Source organism: Heloderma suspectum, chromosome 11, assembly GCF_057233095.1.
Source record: "Heloderma suspectum isolate Gila_16-S chromosome 11, 16-S_ref, whole genome shotgun sequence".
NCBI lineage: Eukaryota > Metazoa > Chordata > Lepidosauria > Squamata > Helodermatidae > Heloderma > Heloderma suspectum.
In genome coordinates this window covers 13,377,928-13,399,204 of record NC_139468.1, presented here as the reverse complement: position 1 = coordinate 13,399,204, position 21,277 = coordinate 13,377,928, and the positions used below count along the sequence as shown (strand labels likewise).

Below are 21,277 nucleotides of genomic sequence, written 5' to 3'. Positions count from 1 at the left end.
AGCAGTCAGGGTGGATTTCCTTTAGGATTGACTGATTTGACCTCCTTGCAGTCCAGGGGACTCGTAAGAGTCTTCTCCAGCACCACAGTTCGAAAGTATCAATTCTTCAGCGCTCAGCCTTCCTTATAGTCCAGCTCTCACAGCCATACATTACTACCGGGAAAACCATAGCTTTGATTATACGAACCTTTGTTGGCAAGGTGATGTCTCTGCTTCTTACTATGCTGTCTAGGTTGGCCATAGCTTTCCTCCCAAAGAGCAACCGTCTTTTAATTTCATGGCTGCAGTCACCGTCTGCAGTGATCTTGGAGCCCAAGAAAATAAAATCTGTCACTGCTTCCATTTCTTCCCCTTCTATATGCCAGGAAGTGATGGGGCCAGATGCCATGATCTTAGTTTTTTTAATGCTGAGTTTCAAACCAGCTTTTGCACTTTCCACTTTCACCCTCAACAAAAGGCTCTTTAGATCTTCTCCGCTTTCTGCCATTAGGGTGGTATCGTCTACGTATCTGAGGTTGTTGATAATTCTCCTGGCAATCTTAATTCCAACCTGTGATTCATCCAACCCAGCGTTTCTCATGATGTACTCTGCATATAAGTTAAATAAGCAGGGCGACAATATGCAGCCTTGTCATACTCCTTTCCCAATTTTGAACCAATCGGTTGTTCCATGTCTGGTTCTCACTGTTGCTTGTTGGCCCTCGTACAGGTTTATCAGGAGACAGGTAAGGTGGTCTGGTACCCCCATCTCTTTAAGAATTTGCCACAGTTTGCTGTGATCCACACAATCAAAGGCTTTAGTGTAGTCAATGAAGCAGAAATAGACATTTTTCTGGAAATCTCTTGCTTTCTCCATGATCCAGAGAATGTTGGTGATTTGATCTCTAGTTCCTCTGCCTCTTCGAAACCCAGCTTGTACTTCCGGTAGTTCTCGGTTCACATGCTGCTGAAGCCCAGCTTGTAGGATTTTGAGCATAACCTTGCTGGCATGTGAAATGAGCACAATTGTACGGTAGTTTGAACACTCTTTGGCATTGCCCTTCTTTGGAATTGGAATGTAAACTGACCTTTTCCAGTCTTGTGGCTACTGTTGAGTGTTCCAAATTTGTTGGCATATTGAGTGCAGCACTTTAACAGCATCATCTTTTAGGATTTTAAATAGCTCAGCTGGAATACTGTCATCTCCGTTAGCTTTGTTGTTAGTAATGCTTTGTTGTTAGTAATGTTAGTAAGGCCCACTTGACTTCGCTCTCTAGGATGTCCGGCTCAAGTTCAGTGACCGCACTATCATGGCTATCAGGGACATTCAGATATTTCCTGTATAGTTCTTCTGTGTATTCTTTCCATCTCTTCTTAATCTCATCTGCTTCTGTTAGGTCCCTGCCTTTTTTGTCCTTTATCATGCCCGTCTTTGCACAAAACGTAGGGGAAAACTAGCCTTGTATAAATAATGGATTGGATCTAGCCTTAGCCAGAGTCGTCCCACTGAAATCTATAGAACCTGAGTTAGTCATAACTGAAGCCCCATTGATTTCAGTGGGTCTGTTATAAGTCTGGATCCAACCTACTCTTCCTAAGGAACACAATGTGGGGTGGTGTCACTGAAGTTTTCTAGCACCTCTTACATTGCTCACAATGAACACGTTATCTTTTAAATCCAAAAGACAAGATCACTCAACAGGGGAATGTGTGTGTGTGTGTGTGTTTGCGCGTGCAAGCACACGCGCATGTTTTTTAAAAGGTTTCCTCTTAACCAGTTGAGTATCACATTTTTATTTCTGGCTTGGGGGCCGCAACTCCCATCCCAGACACTGCATGCCGACCAATGGCTTCCAAAAATGTTGGAACGAGCATAGTAATATAAACTTGCCGCCACTATCCTGCAAATGAAAAGTACAACTAGACATGCTAGAAAACATCCTTGAGCTCAAATAGTTTCGCAGGTGTGTGGAAGCACCGGATCAGCGCCACAGCTGCCACCAGCAAGACTAAATGGCCGAATTTGAAACAGCCAACACCCCTTGCCACCCATTCTCCATACCAGATGAATCTGAATGAGGAAGATAATTTTTATTTATTTTTTATTTAAAATATTTCTTCGCCGCCTTTCAAGGAAGAAGCCCTCTCAAGGAGGTTTACAACAATAAAATACATTAAAAAATTAAAATCTTAAAAGTGATAAAAATATAAAAACAATAAAAAGAACAATAAAAGCCAACAATAAAACCAACAGCAATGTTAACAGCAGCAACAGCAACAATAGCAGTCATATCAATAGAAGGCCAAAATAATATGTTTTCAAGGCCTTCTTAAAAGTCTGCAGTGACGGAGCATGGCGGACCTCCGATGGCACCTTGTTCCAAAGGTGTGGGGCCACTGCAGAGAAGGCCCTCTCACGTGTGGTCACCCACCTGCGAGCAAATGAGAAGGGCCGCTCTTTCTGATCTTAAAAGTGCGGGCAGGCTGATATGGGTGTAGGCAGTCCTTCAAGTAACTTGGTCCCAAACCGTTTAAGGCTTTAAAGGTCAAAAACAGCACTATGAATAAGCCAAAAGGAGAAGGGGACGGCAGAGGATGAGATGGCTAGATAGCATCACCGATGCAATGAATATGAACCTGAGCACGCTCCGGGAGAGAGCGCAGGACAGGAAGGCCTGGCGTGCTATGGTCCATGGGGTCACGAAGAGTCGGACATGACTGAACAACTGAACAACAACAAAACAAATTTGATGACAGAAAAAGGTGGCAGAGAGCCGTAGGGCAAACGCTGACAAATCTGATGACTGCAGCTTACTTGACTTTGCTCTCTTAAGAAGTCAACTTCCTTTTCTTTCTCCTTTTTTTTTGTTATATTGTAATAAAATGCCTATTTGTGTGTGTATGTGTGTGTGCACATATAAATATATTTTTAGAAATTATATTGCTTAAAATATACAAATGATTTGTACACACACTACACTTTTTATTCTCACAACAACCCTGCAGGGTAGCTCAGGATGAGAAAATGCACCTGACCCAACAACAGCGAAATTCCTCTGCAAACGAGTGAGGACTTTAACTTAAAGTCTCCTAAAGCCCACTGCATAGCATTGGAACTAGTGATGACACCAATTTTCGTAATTAGTCGACTTGTTGGCCAAAACTCATCTGTTCATAACACTCACCTTTGTAGTGAGTCCCGATCGATGTCTTAGGAATTTCTTAGTGCATTTGGAATTGATTGCAAGCTTCAGAAAACAGTTCCTCCCTCCCAAACAGACTTAAAGCAGTCTCATTAGCTGCTTCCCTCACTGCCACCACATCTCTGGCTCCAAGAAGGAATCTGCAGGTCCATCTTCATACCAGCAAATGGCAATAGTGAACCTCCGCATACACTATGCTCATTATCTAAGCCCCTCCTCCAGATATCTCCTCCAAGGGAGGCTCAGAAGGTGGCAACGAGAAAGAGGGCCTTCTCGGTGGTGGCCCCTTGACTGAACTCCCCAGTGAGGCCCACCTAGTGCCAATACAGTTATCTTCTCAGTGCCAGGTTAAGGCAAGCATTTGGAAGAATATGATAAGTTTTTTAATCAGGTCATGGGATTTCTCAGTATTGATAGTTAACATTGTTTGGATATATGTGCGTGTGTGCGTGCGTGTGCTGCCCGTTTATATGTTTGCATGTAAACTGTTTTTATATTACCTACAATATTGTATTTTTAAGGTTTTTAGTCTCTGTAAACCACCCAGAGAGCTTTGGCTATTGGGCGGTATAGAAATGTAATAAATGAAATGAATGGAAAAAAAGGAGAAACAACTCATCTACATATCTCCAAAACAAATCTTCTCTCCGTTGTGTTCACACAAAACGCTAAGCAAGAATAGCGGAGAATTGGGATGTCCAAAAATCAGAAATGCTCAGAGTTGTAGTCCAAAACATCTGGACTGAACCAGCCTGGGGAAGGCTGCCCTATTGCAACTAAGACCATGTATGTATAACTAAAATAACTCGTGTTCTTTCCCCATTTACTGCAGCCTCCTCTTCCCTCACCTTCCTCTGTCATCTACCCTATCCTGAATTACAAATTGTAACCCCCTCAGAGGAGCAATTCATCCTCTTATACTCTGCAAAGTGCCATGCACATTGAACCAGAGTGAGAAGGGGTCTCAGAGGTCATCTAGTCTATCACCACCCTGCCAATGCAGGGAATGCACTGCTGAAGCAGTCCTAATAGGTGACCATCCAGCCTCTGCTTGGGAGCCTCTAACGAACAAGAGTCCGCCGGCTTCCAAGGTCATCTGTTCCCGCTTCTGAGCAGCTTGTACCATCAGGACATTCTTTCTAACGATGATTCCAGATTAATGATAATAGGTACTATCCAATGTTAGTCCTATGTTGAGTAGACCTATTGAAATGAATGTGACTTAAGTTGTGACTAATTAAGTCTCATTCATTTCAATGGGTCTACTCAACATAGGACTAATGTTTGATACTCCCCACTCACTGCTGATTTAAATTACCAAGAAAAAAGAAAAGTAAAAAAAAGAAGGGGGGGCACAATCCCTTTGGCCTTCACTAACTTAAGTCCCATTCATTTCAGTGGGTCTATTCTAAGTACTTGTGTTGGGTTTTAGTCAATGTCCTTTGCTGACTATTTAAGAATTTTTTCCAGCAGCCTTTGACATTCGAATTCCATGGTCTAGGCGCATCCTATGAGAAATTAACACATGCAGGCACATACAATCTGGCATTTGCACATTGCAGGCGGTAATTCGATCAATCAATTGCAGCCTTTTCTTGTAAGCCTGCTACGTGCAAAGGGGCCATGTCTGTTGCTCAGTTCCACCACAGAAGATCAACAGCAAATGAGCACATTTCTTTACACTGACTGCATGCAGAGTCAGGACCACCAGGGTCCCCATGGAATAGTATTTTTTATGGCCACCCCTCAGCTTTGGAATTCTCTTCCCTTGGACACTCGCCAAAGTCTGAGCCTATGCATGCTCTGGAAACGGCACTGAACATTTTTATTCAAACGAGCTTCTGGTAGCCCTGGACAGCAGAGAATACTTGGCCTTATGGTTACATGCCCAAAGTCCTTAGGATCAGGTGGGCTATAAGCCCACTTAAATAACTAGATCTTGCTTCTTCCATATGCAGCTACAAAAGGCAGATCGGTACAACAGCATCATCAATATGCTCTCATGCTACTAACCCAGCACCCCTTTCATTTCTGCTTTCTCCCCATTGGCTTCTTGGCTGTTCCCACCTCTCGATATCATTCGCTTAGCTGGTCTGATGTCAGAGAAGGGCCTGTGCCAACCTGGAGCACAGCTGCCAAGTGCTTAGGACAGCTTTGGTAATGGAATTCTGCCATTAGTTTAGGTCTTATTTGCTCAGTTTTTAAAAGGTTTCTGTTGTTACTATTTATTTTTTAACTAATTGTATATGTATTATGTGTATACTTTGTAAGGCGCCTTAGTTACCCTTCTGAAGGCTGAAATTATAAATGATTTTAAACATACATAAAATTCTGCAGCCCATAAATGCATCATGTGAAATTAAAACACACAAACAGGCCATGTTCAGATGCAACACTAAACCATGATTTAGCATTACAAGAATGAGCCTAGCCTGCCACCAGATTCATACACTTATGTCCCCCATTCTGGCACGGCCATGAGGAAGAAACTGGAAGCTTCCAGTTTAGGCTAACCACAGTTTAGCATGTTGTTTGAACCCTTTTGTTCAGTTGTTCAGTCGTGTCCAACTCTTCATGACCCCATGGACCATAGCACGCCAGGCCTTCCTGTCCTGCGCTCTCTCCCGGAGTGTGCTCAAGTCCATATTCATTGCATCGGTGATGCTATCTAGCCATCTCATCCTCTGCTGTCCCCTTCTCCTTTTGCCTTCGATCTTTCCCAGCATCAGGGTCTTTTCCAGTGACTTTTCTCTTCGCATTAGGTGGCCAAAATATTTGAGCTTCAGCTTCAATATCTGTCCTTCCAATGAGCAACTCTACTTAATCTTAACTATGGATAGCAAAAACAAGCCAGTTTCATAAACCAAAGTTTGATGTTGGCTTGTTTCAGTAAGTCCTAGTTAAGATTAACCAGTCTGTCTGGATTTGGATGACATGGCAAGCTGTACTAAACCAAAAAGAGAAGTGAACACTTCCAAACCCCACTTCACAGCTGCACTACAGGGGGAGCATGCAAGCCAGGCATAGGGGGTGGAGAGCATAGGCTCATGCTGTAATGGTAAATTACAGCAGCCTTCCCCAACCTGGTGCCCTCCTGATTTGTTGGACCGCAACTCCCATCATCCCAACAGCCACGTTGCCTAGGAATGATGGGAGCTGTAGTCCAACACACCTGGCAGGCACCAAGTTGGGGAAGACTGGGTTACACCATGGTTAGACTTTGCCAGAGAGTGACATATAATAACACGCTGCTTATAAGGTTAAGAATGATGGAGCACTGTATATTATTCAGGTGCAACAGAATTAAGAAATCCCGAGCTCGAGGGGGATCTGCCAGACTGCATCCTGAAGCATCCAATCTGATCCCCTGCCCATGGCTATACAGAGCTTGCAGGGAGGAGATCTCCTCCCTCCTTGCTGCTGTTGCCATTCCAACATGACCCTTTTGATCTCTAGGAAAAGAAAGAAAGTTGCCTCCCTGGGAAACATGTATATGAATGAGAACGTAAGAAGAGCCGTACTGGATCAGGCTAAGATCCATCTCGTCCAGCTTCCTATTCACACAGGGGACAACCTTGGAATCTCCAGGTAGGGCTGGAAAATCTCCTGCCTGAAACCCTGGAGAGCTGCTGCTGCCAGTCAGCGTTGACAGTACTGGTCTGAATGGACCAATGGTCTAACTCTGGATCAGGCAGCTTCCTAGGTTTCTATGAGTTAACTGCTGGGTTGTTCAGGGGAGGGGAGGAGCATGGGTCCTGGTTCGCACATCACGCTGCATGCACCTCCTATGAAGGCGGTGGTTGTGGGTCGGGGGGGGTAAAGCGGAAGAAGCAAATGCGCTGCAGGCAATGCACCCACTCTCTCCCACATAAGGAGAGCCCTGCTGGATCAGACCAAGGGTCCACCTGTTCCAGCATTCTGTTCACACAGTGGCCACAGCTGCCCACAGGAAGCCCACAAGCAGGACATGAGTGCGCCAGCACCCTCCCGCCCATGTTCCCCAGCAACTGGTGCACATAGGCACACTGCCTCTGATACTGGAGGCCGCATAGAGCCATCAGGTCTAGTAGCCATGGATTGCTTTCTCCTCCAGGGATTTGCCCAACCCCCTTTGAAAGCCATCCAAATGGGTGGCCATCACTACGTCTTGTGAAAGTGAATTCCATATTCTAACTATGTGCTGTGTGAAGAAGACCTTCCTTTTATCCGGCCTGAATATCCCACCAAACAGCTTCCTGGGATGACCCCATTGGGTTCTAGTATTATGAGAGAGGGAGGAAAACGTCTCCCTATCCACTTTCCCCACACTGCCCTCTTCATTCAGCTGCGGATGTCCATTCTGAGGGAGCCCACATTCAGAGAGAGCTCTAGCAAAGGCTAACAGCGGCGGCTTTAATCAGCTGTCGCCAAACCTTTAAATTAGCGGGGGTTACAGTAAGCGCTGCATCCTTGAGCTTTTTAAATCTCTTATCCCATCAAATGTTACCGGGAAACCTTGTTATATCTCTGCATCTCCCCCCCCCCGCCGCCCCTGGCCCCCCTCCAGTCAGGTTGGTGACAACGGACACTATTAGCAGCCAGAAAGCAACAGACTCGGGGTTTGTCCAGCAGCCGCTTTGCCTCAATATGACTCGCTGATTGTGGCGAGGGGAGAAAGGAAAGATCCCAACCAGTAGCCATCAATAGCTTTGTTGTCTTCTGCGCAGCATGAAGCTGTAAAGGCCCCGGCTGGCGGACACTGTAGCACCACTGTCTGCCCACACGGTGGTAGGTGACAGCAGCAGCCCCTCCACTCATACAAAGCCAGCCGGTCCTTCTGTCAGCCTTTGATTGCATTCCCTCCTCCCCAAATACACACATAATCTTAAAGAGAATTCCACAAATGGCATTTTTGCTCTCCCCCCCCCCAATACTTCCTTGGGAACCCCAAGCGCATGAGTTCAGAGCGATCTTTCTGTGCAAGCACCCTCATCTGCTTCACGCATAACCGATGGGGGGCAGAAAAGGGGGGGCAGCAAATCCCCCATTGTTGCAAGCATCTTCTCGGGCTCTGTTGGCCTCTCTCCTGAACCACCACTGGCACAGAAAACACCCCCTGAAACTGCACCCATTATCTGGAACTGCTTAAGGGAAGTTCCATTTATTCTCAGAAAGAAAAAAAGGGGGGGGGGATAAAAATGCAACAACCACCAACCAACTTAACGGAGGGGTTTTTCACAACTGAAGCACACAAGGCAACGATCCTCGTCTTCTCTGCACACAGTGGGGAGAACCTTCAAGGAAGCCAAGGCCCATTTAAAGTCCAGTGTACAATACCCTCCCCCCCCACACACACACACACACAGCCTCCAGTCGCAGGTAATAACAAACCGGTACTTCGACATTCAAAACATGCACCCGATGCCCACCAGAAGGAAGTGCCGAACGTCAGAAACGATGAAGCAATAAATCTGATTTCCACCCCGCATATGACACCTATTTCTTTCTTTTCCTCATATACACACACACGGAAGAAAGGGGGCAGAAGGGAAGTGACAGGCCTAATCCAAGTAGAAGTGAGTGCGAGTCTCCCAGAGGCACTAACGAAAGGCAGAACGCCCTATTTCCTCCTGGAGTGGGGGCTGCGGGTGACCCGACCCATCCCGCGACTAAAGGGGATGACCCAGAGGGTCTCTCTTTAAAAGGCTCTGATGGGACCGGGTACTTGGATGGGTGTGAGATCCGCCTCCTTCCCCACGGCACTATTCCCTAGGGACTAGTTTCTTAAGTGGAATCTCTTTAGAGTTCGCCCCCACTTACAAGCACCGGAGGAAAGGCTAGAAAAAGGATGGGCTGGCAATTTTCTCTCGCACACAGCGCCCCTTCCCTATCCAGGCCGCCTGTATAAGAACCTGGAGATGCACCAACCTTTGGATCCCTGTAAAAGCAGCTCCTTAAAATGCACACTTACGCGGAGCTGCGTTTCCCTTTAGCCAGCCCAGGGGCAGGGGGAGGAAGGAACGCGGGGCGGGGGGTCTCAGCTACTCACCTCTGTCCAGTCTCCGCTCTGGCTCCGCTTAGCGACCGGGGGAGGCGGCGGGTGGGCACACGGGATCCTTCTGGGTCTGGTCTGACCGAGCTCCGGCGTTATTCCATGCACCGGGGGGGGACCCCCGGGGCTCGAGGCTCCGCGGGCCGGGGAGAGGTACAAAGGGGTGGGATCAGGGGCGAGGGGGAGGGGGGCGCGCCCGGGCGGCAGCGGGGCCCAGGGCGAGGCGGGGCAGGGGAAGGTAGAGGGGGCGGGGGCGGGGGCGGGGGAGAGGAAACAATGTATCCGCCGCGTCCGCCGCGCGGGTTCCAATTTCGAGCGCTGCCGGCTTCGCGTTGGCGCGCGGGCGCCGCCCGGGTTCCGAGCGCGTCGCTCTTCAGCAAGGCGGCGCGATCGCGGGGCCGAGGCGCGGCGCCGGAGGCCCTGCGCGGTCCCGGGCGCGGGAGGCGCCTCCCCTCTCCGGGCCCGTCCGCTCGCCCTCGCCCGCCGCCTCCCCCCCTCCCACGACCCAGCCCCGCCGCCGGGAGCTCGCGGGGCCTGCTGGCCGAAGGGAAGCGCCGCCTGAGCAGCCCGCCCGCGGCCCCACGGCGCCTGCGCCGCCCGAGCTCGGCCCGTCCGCTCTCGCCCTTCCCTCCCCGTCGCGGAGTCGGGCGGAGAGATCGCGCCACCTCCTGGTTGTCCCGCCGCTCGCGGGAAGGGAAGGGGGCGGGCGGGCTTTCTCCCGTTCAGCTGGAAGCCCCCTTTCGTCAGAGGCTTCTGGGCGCTGGATCGCTCGAGGCCTCGTTCTCACGGCCGGAGACGACCCGTGTCCGGGCTATGCCACGGGGGTGCTGGGGGTGGTTGGGGGTGGGGTGGACTGCGTCACTTCGGATTGTACAGCAGCCTGCCTTCCCCAGCCTGGTGCCGCCCAGATGCGTGGGACTACAAGTCCCAGCATCCCCGTGCGCCACTGCAGTCTGTACAACAGCATTCCCCAGCCTGATGACCTGGGGATGCGTTGGCCTACAAGTCCCAGCATCCCCGTGCGCCACTGCAGTCTGTACAACAGCATTCTCCAGCCTGATGACCTGGGGATGCGTTGGCCTACAAGTCCCAGCATCCCCGTGCGCCACTGCAGTCTGTACAACAGCATTCCCCAGCCTGATGACCTGGGGATGCGTTGGACTACAAGTCCCAGCATCCCCGTATGCTACTGCAGACTGTACAACAGCTTTCCCCAGCCTGATGACCTGGGGATGCTTTGGACTACAAGTCCCAGCATCCCGAAGTGCCACTTCAGTCTGTACAACAGCATTCCCCAGCCTGATGATCTGGAGATGCGTTGGACTACAAGTCCCAGCATCCCCGTGTGCCACTTCAGACTACAGCAGCCTTCCTCCTTCAGCCCGGTGCTCTCCAGATGTGTTAGACTGGGGGATGCTGGGAGTTGTAGTCCCACACATCTGGAGGGTGCCAGGTTGGGGAAGGCTGGGGTACACAAACAATGTGGGTTAAAAGAAACCCCCACAACGAATGTGCTGTACAGCGGGGGGAATCACACAAGAATTTTTTTTAAAAAATGGGTGTGGATGACAGGCGGTGTTGCTGTAGGCAGTGGAGGCTGGTGGCTCCGATTTTGGCGGGGCTGTGCATCCATTCTGGGTTTCAATCAGAACCAGCTAGAACTCTAAAGGAGCTATCACAAGTGCTGAACCCTGTCCTCAAAATGGCTTCAGCACCTTGGATAGCTCCTTTAGCGTTCTGGCTGGTTCTGACTAAAACCAAGAATAGATTTACAGCCCCACCACAATCGGAGCCACCAGCCTACATCGGCTGTAAGAGGAAGATGGGTTGCGGGGTGGGGGTGCCGCTTTAGGCTGTGCATGCACTGGACACAGGGGTAGACAAGCTGGCGCCATCCAGATGGTTTGGGCTACAACTCCCATCATCTCTCACCATGGGCCATGTTTGTCAGGGCTGATGGGACTTGTAGTACAAACCATCCGGAGGGCGCAAGATTGTCTATTCCTGCACTATCATAATTGGTAGAAGGGGGGGGGATTAAAAAAAAATTAAACAGTCACAAGCGATGGATGTGTTCCAATGCTGAAAGTGGGGGGGCATACAACAGAGAGAAAGGCACGAACATGTTTTGTGCATGACGGGCATTTGTGTCATAGGGAAGGGAGCTGATGCAGTTGGTGCAACAAAGGCGTTATCCCAAACCATCACTGGGATTTATTATACAGATGCGGCAGAACTACAGTGTTAGATCCATGAATCAATTTGATGCATTAGGTTGGATCCAGTCTTGATTTTACTTAGACTAGACCCACTTAAATCAAGAGGACTTAAGACAGCCATGAATAACTTGAGTCCCGTTGATTTCAATGGGTCTACTCTAAGTATGACGATGTCTGGATCCAACCCATTCATTTTTTATACGTTTCATTGACTGAAATGGTTGGGCCACAATTACTCTCACCAATGATTTTAAGAACGTTTATTTTTAGTACATACTTGTACAAAAAAATGCAGCTTTCAAGCATCCTCTTCAATGCTTCTAGGACTTAGAAGAAGCATTTCCCATTCTCTCACACAACAGAAGTGAATGCCTCGTTGCCTCTCTTACGACAAGCGTGGGCATCAACTACAAACAGATTTTGCTTCTTTTTCTGCTTTTTTTTCTTACTGTCTTTACTCATATGGAAATAAAGTTGGTTAACTAATTGAGAACCAGTATGGCAGACCTCCCCAACATGGAACCCTTTCTATGATTTGGACTACAACTCCCATCATCCCTCACCACAGGCCATGATGGCTGGGCTTGATGGGAGTTGTAGTCCAAAACATCTGGAGGCCACCAAGTTGGAGAAGAACGATAGCAGTTCAAGTGTCCAATTAAGGTGGGGCAGACTTGGGTTCACATCCCCACTCATCATGAAGCTGACTGGCTGACTTCGGACCATCCTAACCTACCTCACAGGACTGCTGTGAAGATAAAAAATGGGGAGGTACATGCATGCCAGCTGGAGGTCCTTGGAGGAAGGGTAAGGTAAGGTAAAAATGTCATTAATCAATTTGAAACTCATGTGATTACTTAAGGGAGCAATCCTATGGCCGCTAGTCAGTGGCTAGACGGCCATAAGATACGTCGGTTTCTGGGTACCGACCTTGGAGCCCATGCTCCGAGGTCGGTTCCCTGAGAACTGACCTTTTCCCCCTCCTGTGCTGCCTTGCAGGCAGCTCGGAACGGCCCTGTGCTCTGCACTCGGGAGAGGAGCGCGGAGCAGCAAAAATGGGGCATTCCAGGGCGGGGAAGATGGAAATGACGGTATGACACATCCTATGTGTCGTCTGGCAGCCACTTCCCCTGCTCCACCTTCCTGCAGCTAGACAGCTGAAATGAGCTGTCTAACTGCAAATGCAGGGCAGCTGAAGCACAGAGGGGACGATCCCCTCCACGCTTCTCCTGCCCTGCATTTCATAGGCAGCCACCAATCCCGATAGGATTGCACCCTCTGATATCTTTAAACCCTAACCAGACGTTAACATCAATAGCATCCCATAAGTGCAATAAACTACCTGGGGACTGTGTACACACATTTCATGTGCTCCTGCCCAATTGCTAAGATCATCTTTGGAGATACTTCTCTGGATGCTGCCACCCACAATGGTGTGACAGATGGCTACCAGGGAAAGAGCCTTTTCTGTACTGGCCCCTCATCTGTAAAAAGTCCTTCCCAGGGACATCTTCACTGTATACACTTAGATGCCAGATTAAGACCTTCTTCTTCCAGCAAGCATTTAATCTTTAATCTGTTGTTGTTGTTGTTCAGTCGTTAAGTCGTGTCCGACTCTTCGTGACCCCATGGACCATAGCATGCCAGGCCTTCCTGTCCTCCGCTCTCTCCCGGAGTGTGCTCAAGTTCATATTCATTGCATCTGTGATGCTATCTAGCCATCTCATCCTCTGCCGCCCCCTTCATCTTTTGCCTTCAGTCTTTCCCAGCATCAGGGTCTTTTCCAGAGAGTTTTCTCTTCGCATTAGGTGGCCAAAATATTGGAGCTTCAGCTTCAGTATCTGTCCTTCCAATGAGCACTCAGGGTTGAGTTCCTTTAGGATTGACTGATTTGACCTCCTTGCAGTCCAGGGGACTCGTAAGAGTCTTCTCCAGCACCACAGTTCGAAAGCATCAATTCTCTGGTGCTCAGCCTTCCTTATAGTCCAGCTCTCAAACAGCCATATGTTGCTACTGGGAAAACCACAGCTTTGATAGACGAACCTTTGTTGGCAAGGTGATGTCTCTGCTTCTTACTATGCTGTCTAGGTTTGCCATAGCTTTCCTCCCAAGGAGCAAGCATCTTTTAATTTCATGGCTGCAGTCACCGTCTGTGGTGATCTTGGAGCCCAAGAAAATAAAATCTGTCACTGCTTCCATTTCTTCCCCTTCTATATGCCAGGAAGTGATGGGGCCAGATGCCATGATCTTCGTTTTTTTAATGTTGAGTTTCAAACCAGCTTTTGCACTCTCCACTTTCACCTTCAACAAGAGGCTCTTTAGATCCTCTTTGCTTTCTGCCATTAGGGTGGTATCGTCTGCGTATCTGAGGTTGTTGATATTTCTCCCAGCAATCTTAATTCTGACCTGTGATTCATCCAACCCGGCTTTTCTCATGATGTACTCTGCATAAAAATTAAATAAGCAGGGCGACAATATACAGCCTTGTCATTGTTGTTGTTGTTCAGTCGTTCAGTCATGTCATACTCCTTTCCCAATTTTGAACCAATCGGTTGTTCCTTGTCTGGTTCTTACTGTTGCTTCTTGACCCTCGTACAGGTTTCTCAGGAGACAGGTAAGGTGGTCTGGTACTCCCATCTCTTTAGGAATTTTCCACAGTTTGTTGTGATCCACACAATCAAAGGCTTTAGCGTAGTCAATGGAGCAGAAATAGACGTTTTTCTGGAATTCTCTTGCTTTCTCCATGATCCAGAGAATGTTGGTGATTTGATCTCTAGTTCCTCTGCCTCTTCGAAACCCCACTTGTACTTCTGGTAGTTCTCGGTTCACATGCTGCTGAAGCCTAGCTTGTAGGATTTTGAGCATAACCTTGCTGGCATGTGAAATGAGCGCAATTGTGCGGTAGTTTGAACAGTCTTTGGCATTGCCTTTCTTTGGAACTGGAATGTAAACTGACCTTTTCCAGTCTTGTGGCCACTGTTGAGTGTTCCAAATTTGTTGGCATATTGAGTGCAGCACTTTAACAGCATCATCTTTTAGGATTTTAAATAGTTCAGCTGGAATACTGTCATCTCTGCTAGCTTTGTTGTTAGTAATGCTTCCTAAGGCCCACTTGACTTCACTCTCAAGGATGTCCGGCTCAAGTTCAGTGACTGCCCTATCATGGCTATCAGGGACATTAAGATCTTTCGGGTATAGTTCTTCTGTGTCTTCTTTCCACCTCTTCTTAATCTCATCTGCTTCTGTTAGGTCCCTGCCTTCTTTGTCCTTTATCATGCACGTCTTTGCACAAAACATTCCCTTGATATCTCCGATTTTCTTGAAAAGATCTCTAGTCTTTCCCTTTCTATTGTTTTCCTCAATTTCTTTGCATTGTTCATTTAAGAAGGCCTTCTTGTCTCTCCTTGCTATTCTCTGGAACTCTGCATTCAGTTGGATATATCTTCCCTTTTCTCCCTTGCTTTTCGCTTCCCTTCTTTCCTCAGCTACTTGTAAAGCCTCATCAGTCAGCCACTTTGCTTTCTTGCATTTCTTTTTCTTTGGGATGGATTGAGTTGCTGCCTCCTGAACAATGTTACGGACCTCCGTCCATAGTTCCTCAGGAACTCTGTCTATCAGGTCTAATCCCTGAAATCTATTCCTCACCTCCACTGTATATTCATCAGGGATATGATTGAGGTCATACCTGAACGGTTTAGTGGTTTTCCCGACGTTCTTCAATTTAAGCTGAAATTTTGCAAGAAGCAGCTCATGATCTGAGCCACAGTCAGCTCCAAGTCTTGTTTTTACTGACTGTATAGAGCTTCTCCATCTCTGACTGCAAAGGACATAATCAATCTGATTTCGATATTGACCATCTGGTGATGTCCATGTGTAGAGTCGCCTCTTGTGCTGTTGGAAAAGAGTGTTTGCTATGATCAGCGTGTTCTCTTGGCAAAACTCTATGAGCCTTTGTCCTGCTTCATTTTGTACACCAAGGCCATGCTTGCCTGTTATCCCGGTGATTTCTTGACTTCCTACTTTAGCATTCCAATCCCCTATGATGAAGAGGACATCTTTTTTGGGTGTTAGTTCTAGAAGGTGTTGTAGGTCTTCATAGAACCGATCAACCTCAGCTTCTTCGGCCTCAGTGGTTGGGGCATAGACTTGAATTACTGTGATGTTGAATGGTTTGCCTTGGATTCGTACTGAGATCATTCTATCATTTTTGAGATTGTACCCCAATACTGCTTTTCCCAGCCTTTTGTTGACTATGAGTGCTACTCCATTTCTTCTAAGGGATTCTTGCCCACAGTAGTAAATATAATGGTCACCTGAATTAAATTCGCCCATGCCTGTCCATTTTAGTTCGCTGATTCCCAAGATGTCGATGTTCAATCTTGCCATCTCATGCTTGACCACCTCCAGCTTACCTTGATTCATTGATCTTACATTCCAGGTTCCTAAACAATATTGTTCTTTACAGCATCGGACTTTCTTTTCACCACCAGACACATCCATAGCTGAGTGTCCTTTCGGCTTTGGCCCCGCCGCTTCACTCTTTCTGGCGCTACTTGGAAATTCCCTCTGCTCTTCCCCAGTAGTATATTGGACACCTTCTGACCTGAGGGGATCATCTTCCGGTGTCTTGTGATATGTTCCTTGGGGTTTTCTTGGCAAGAATACTGGAGTGGGTTGCCATTTCCTTCTCCAGTGGACCACGTTTTGTCAGAACTCTCCGCCATGACCTGTCCATCTTGGGTGGCCCTGCACGGCATAGCTTATGGCTTCACTGAGTTACGCAAGCCTCTTCTCCACAACAAGGCAGTGATCCATGAAGGGGTTAATCTGTTGTACTGATTATTAATTTTACTGTGGGCTCTTTAACATTTTAAGTGTTGGAATATTTTATTATTTTAATATTTTCATTGTTGAATTGATTGTTTTGGCTATTTATTTTGGCTTTTGGCTTTTTATAATTGTAAACCGCCCTGAGGGCATTTGCCAGTTGGGTGGTATATAAATTTAATAAATAAATAAATACATCTCAATGAAATGTGGTAAAAATGAGAATTCCCTTATGCACAGTTCTGAAATGGGAGCCTGCCTGCCTGTCTGGTATGAAGGGGATCTCAATTCACCAGGTGTCTACTGGACTTCCCAATGAACGACTGTGTTTCTTTTCTGTGGGTTGGAATACGGTGAAGCTGTATTCATATAATCATGCAAAGCAGATCCTACAATAATTCATCGCATCCTAGAGTTGGAAGGTCGGCCTCAAAGGTCCGGGGGCTCTCTGTTCCACCACCGAACAGCTCATGCCATCAGGAAGTTCTTCGAAAACGTCTCCCACATTTTTTCGACCATCCTCATTCAGTTTGATAGAGAAGAAATCGCTTTCAAAAAGAAATTCAAAGGAGAAGAAAATTTCAGAGAAATCCTCATGGGCTGCTTTCCGGTTTCTTGTGCTTGCCTTACTTATGATGTGGCTGAGGAGTGTGCGTGACATTCTTGCCTTTCACTGTACAATAATTTCTCCAGCAGTCTGTCGCCTCCTCACCTTCCTGGACTTCAATTAAGGCCCAGGCGAAGACATTGTGAGTTCACTCCTCCCATAGGGCTATTTCAGATCAGGATATATAGACGGCCTGGGAGGCTGCGGAGCAATGGAGAAAGGTGTAATAGCAAGAAAAGACACAGCACCCTCGGCCATCTCACAGCTATTAAGCTCAAAAATACCACCAAAATAAATTCCAAAACAAGCAATAAAATGCTCCAAGAATGAGGCAGAAGAATGGAAGCCTGATGAGGGAAGAAAACCTTCAGGAAATTGAAGGACAGATTTTGGCACAGCACTAGTGCCACCTCTTCCCTGGAACTGGATACAACACTGCCCCCCCCCTTGCGGGGGTTGCAAAATGGGAGCCAGGTTGTCAACACAGTTGATGCTGTTGCCACTTGCAGTGGCAGGACAAAAAACAAAAACCCTTAGGAAAAAAGAAAGAAGCTGTTCTACAACACCTACCAATGGTGACCCCTACCTGTGAGAAACTGTTTCAGAGTTTCTCCTCCCTCTGGAGAAACTTGGTGAAATTGTTCACCCAATTTCTCTGCCCACAAATAGGGTGGAGAATTTTCAGAGGCCATTTGTGCACAGCTTTAGTTCTTCCTAATGTTGAATCGAAATCCTTTTTTTCGTCTTTAGATGGGAGATAAATATAATGATATTAGGGCCCATTTATAACCCTGTTAGGGATGTACAAATCCCTTACCTGGTTCCGGTCGGGGCATCCGCTGGGAGGCGGGGAGGCGATCTGTCCTTCCCCGCCGGAATCCTCCCCGGCCGCAGCCAGACTTCTGGTCGCTGCTGCCGCATTGCAGACTCAAATGGCAGCAACTACGCCAGCGGCCATTTGTGTCCCTGCCTTAGGCCATGATAGGCTATGTAAATATTTATGTAGCCAATCATGGCCACAGGCAGGGATGCAAATGGTGGCCACTACGATGGCCACCATTTCATTCTGCAGGCTGGCTGTGGAAGGAGGACGACCTGACCAGGAGCATCCGTTGCCAGGTAGAGACTGTCCCAGGGGGATTTTGGGGGGTGGCAGTGGGGGGGTAGTCTGTTCCGCCATGGACAGCGGGGGGCCGGATTCTTTGGAATCCAGCCTCACTGGAGTCCGTGGCGGATTTCTCCAACATCCCTAAACCCTGTTACTTAATTTGCTGCCTGGAATGACAGTAGGATTTTCTGTTTCATATGTGCTGGCTGGCATAAATAAGGCTGAAACAGAACAAACAGTCAAATATTTTTCTGCAGCTATTAAAATAAGAACACCATTAATTAATGGCTGATGATAACTGTTCTTGGGAGATAAATAGTATGGGCACTGTTTATAAAGTAAAGCTGGTGGCTGATTTTATGTTGTGCGTATGTATGTTAGTTTTTATTTAACATTTTTGTGGTTAGTTGTACTATATACCCTGTTTATTTATTTTATGTTAATCTATCCTTCTTTTACTGCTTTTATGTACCAATACCTGGAAAAGTCTATGGACTAAATCAGGGGTGCAGAACCTCTTTCAGCTCAAGGGCCAAATTCCATTTTGGAGAAGCTCCCGGGGGCCGCATTCCAGTAGTGGGCAGGGCTAAGGCAAAAAAGCAGCAAGGCCAAAAATACCAGTGTCTTTTCGCTTAAAGCTCGTACTGCCAGTAACTGAGCTTTTGGAGAGGCATTTGAACCTTTTAGAACAGGGGGGAAAGCACACAAAAGCCAGGAAATCACCAAACCATCAGTGCTTTGAGGGGAAAGGGGGTGGGTACAGGGAAAAGAGGCATGTTTGTTATTAATCGTGTTAGAAAGTAGAAGGCCTTGTGGACTTGATGTGCAGCTCTTGAACTTTACTTTTTGAAAGATAAGGCTACTTGGAAGGCTGAACACCGATAGTGGACCACCGAGTTGCTCTCGGTGTCTTTCCTTGCGAAAATGGAGGGGAATTTGCAGGGGTCATTCAGTCTGGTGTGAAAGAAAAAAGTGTGAGCCAGCCTGCAAAAGGAAGAGAGACAGAGAGAGACAGAGAGAGAGAGAGAGCGCCTTTGAAGTAGCTGATTAAAATAGAATCAAATGCCATATTTCAAGCGGCAGCTGCTGTTTGATGTGGGTGTAGGTACGGGCTTTGTGATTATCAGTATAGATGATCTGCATAACAGCAGAGAAAAACATTAGCACGGGTGAGATTTTTCATGTGAACGAATAGTGTCTCCGCCCTCCAAAAGCTTACGGTAAGAGGAAAGCAAACAAAAAGAGACTGACTCTTTCACAGCCCGATGAGACATAATACCATTCACACAATTAGCAATCAGTGGTGTGGTAGACCCAGGGGTACAGAGCTGGCACTTTTTTTTTATTAGCAGGGACACTGATGTCATCTGTCACCCCCCTCAAATTCCCCTGTACCCTCTGAGTTTAGCTGTAATCCTCTAGTAGCTGGGGGGGGGGGATTCCAAGCAGTAATATATTGTTCCCTGTTGTAATGCAAAGTGTTTTGGGGTGTCTTGGTCTTGAAGGGGCAATGAAGGCCCATTAGCTTTACAAAAGGCGTGCTTCTAATGGAGATGGAAATGGCTAGAACTGGTTTCTTGATCTGGATCCACACAGCTGCCTGCAATTTTGAACTCCCTTTGGGGGTGTGGCTATGGGGACTGTCACGATGACCAGCTGCACTTCAAAATGTACCATTACACCACTGTTAGCAATTGCTTCTTTTCTTTTTTAGTAAACATCAGGCACTTGGGGGCCAGTCCGGATCAGGACTCTGCCAGAAGAATAGTGGAGCTTTAAATCCTCCCCCCCCCCTCCATTGCTGTTCCAGTCTGGATCGGCCCTCTGTGCCTTCTGTTTGCATTGGAAGGACAACTTCCATTTAAGTAGGGTTGCCGGGGACAGGGGGATGGGTTTGGAAGGGTCTCTGCAGTTGCGAGAGGCAACCCCAACAGCTAAGTGCTAAGAGCAGCGGTAGAACAGCTTTTCTCCGCTGCAATCCGGCTGATTAGCGGAGCCCCCACTGCTCCACAGGCCGCACGAGGAGCAGCCAAGAGCCTCATGCAGGCCTGCAGGTTGCGTACCCCTGATCTAACTGAAACCACCGAGGGAAGTCACCTGCAAGTTTGGGCTAAGTGTCATCAATATGTGTCAGGAGGAGCAGTTTTGAGGTAGACGAGGGCAATCAGCTTAACCCAGACAAGACAGGAATGTTGTTTACTGGGAGGTCCACCGACCTGGATGGTGAGGTACAACTGGGTCTGGATGGGGTTGCTTGGTGCCGGCTCCAGGTTTTGCAGGGCCCTTGGGCAAGGCACCTTCGATGCGCCCCCTCCCTCAGTGAGGCTGCCTGCTCACCACCATTATCACCAGCTGCTCTTGCACCTCAGCCTCTCTCTCACTTTTGCTACCACCGCCTAACGGGACAGGCAGAGAGCAAGCAGGCCGCGGCGTCTCCTGCTCCTCCTTCTCACCACCACCGTTGTCTGGGCCAGAGCGAGCGGCAGGTGAACAAGCAGGTTGCAGTGGTGGAGAGGAGGAGCAACTCCAGGGGGCTCTGGTCCGTGGGCCCCTGCTGGGGTGTGGGCCCTCGGCAAGTGCCAGATCACACCGACCCTTGACGCCAGCCCCGAAGCGGCTCGCCCCCTAAAGGGCCAGGTACGTACAACTTGGAAGGGCTCCTTCATTCAGCACTTCCCATGAAAACGCAGGTGTCTCCGCAGTGCTTTTTTACCAGCTTCAGCCAGTTTGCCAGTTGCAGCCTTATCCGAAGAAAGCAGACCTTCCTTCTTTCACACAGGCCTTGATTACCTCCAGGCTAGATTCTTGTAACATGCTGTACATGGGGCTGCCCTAAAAGATGGTCCAGAAACTTCAGTTGGGTGCAGAATGTGGCAGCAAGAAGGCCTGCAGAAGCTAGGCATTCTAATCATATTACACCTGTTCTACACCAGCTATATTGGCTGTTTCTGGGGCCAACTGGAGATGCTGGTGTTAGCCCTTAAAGCCCTGGACGGTTTGAGACCAGCTTATTTGAAGGACCACCTGTACTCATATCAAACTGCCGAGACCCTGCAGTCAGCTTCTGAGGCCCTGCTCTCTGGTCCTTCAGCAAGAGGTGTTAGATTGGTGAGTACCTGGGACAGGGCCTTTTTGGTGGTGGTCTCATCGCTCTCTTCCATGGGGATATGTATGGCCTCTTCTCTATTGTTTTTTAGGAGAAAGTTAAAGACTTCTTTATTCCAGTCAGCTTTGGGATAATTTTAGGGTGCAATCCTACGGGGATTGTCAGCCACCTCCAAACTTGGAGCTGGCCCAACTATG

At 48.0% G+C, this 21,277-nt stretch overlaps 1 protein-coding gene across 2 annotated transcripts in view; it reads right to left on the bottom strand.

Annotated features, from left to right (window-relative positions):
* The window catches only part of CSK (C-terminal Src kinase), a 96,830-nt gene extending 86,926 nt beyond the window's left edge, over positions 1-9,904 (bottom strand). The window contains exon 1 of one of the 2 annotated variants that reach the window (XM_084816904.1): positions 9,211-9,904. The gene's annotated coding sequence lies outside the window, so the exon portion shown is untranslated. Of the gene's footprint in view, positions 1-3,164; positions 3,347-9,210 lie in introns of those variants that run through there. The other variant, XM_084816907.1, reaches the window with a different exon arrangement.
* Between the last annotated feature and the right edge of the window lie 11,373 nt (positions 9,905-21,277).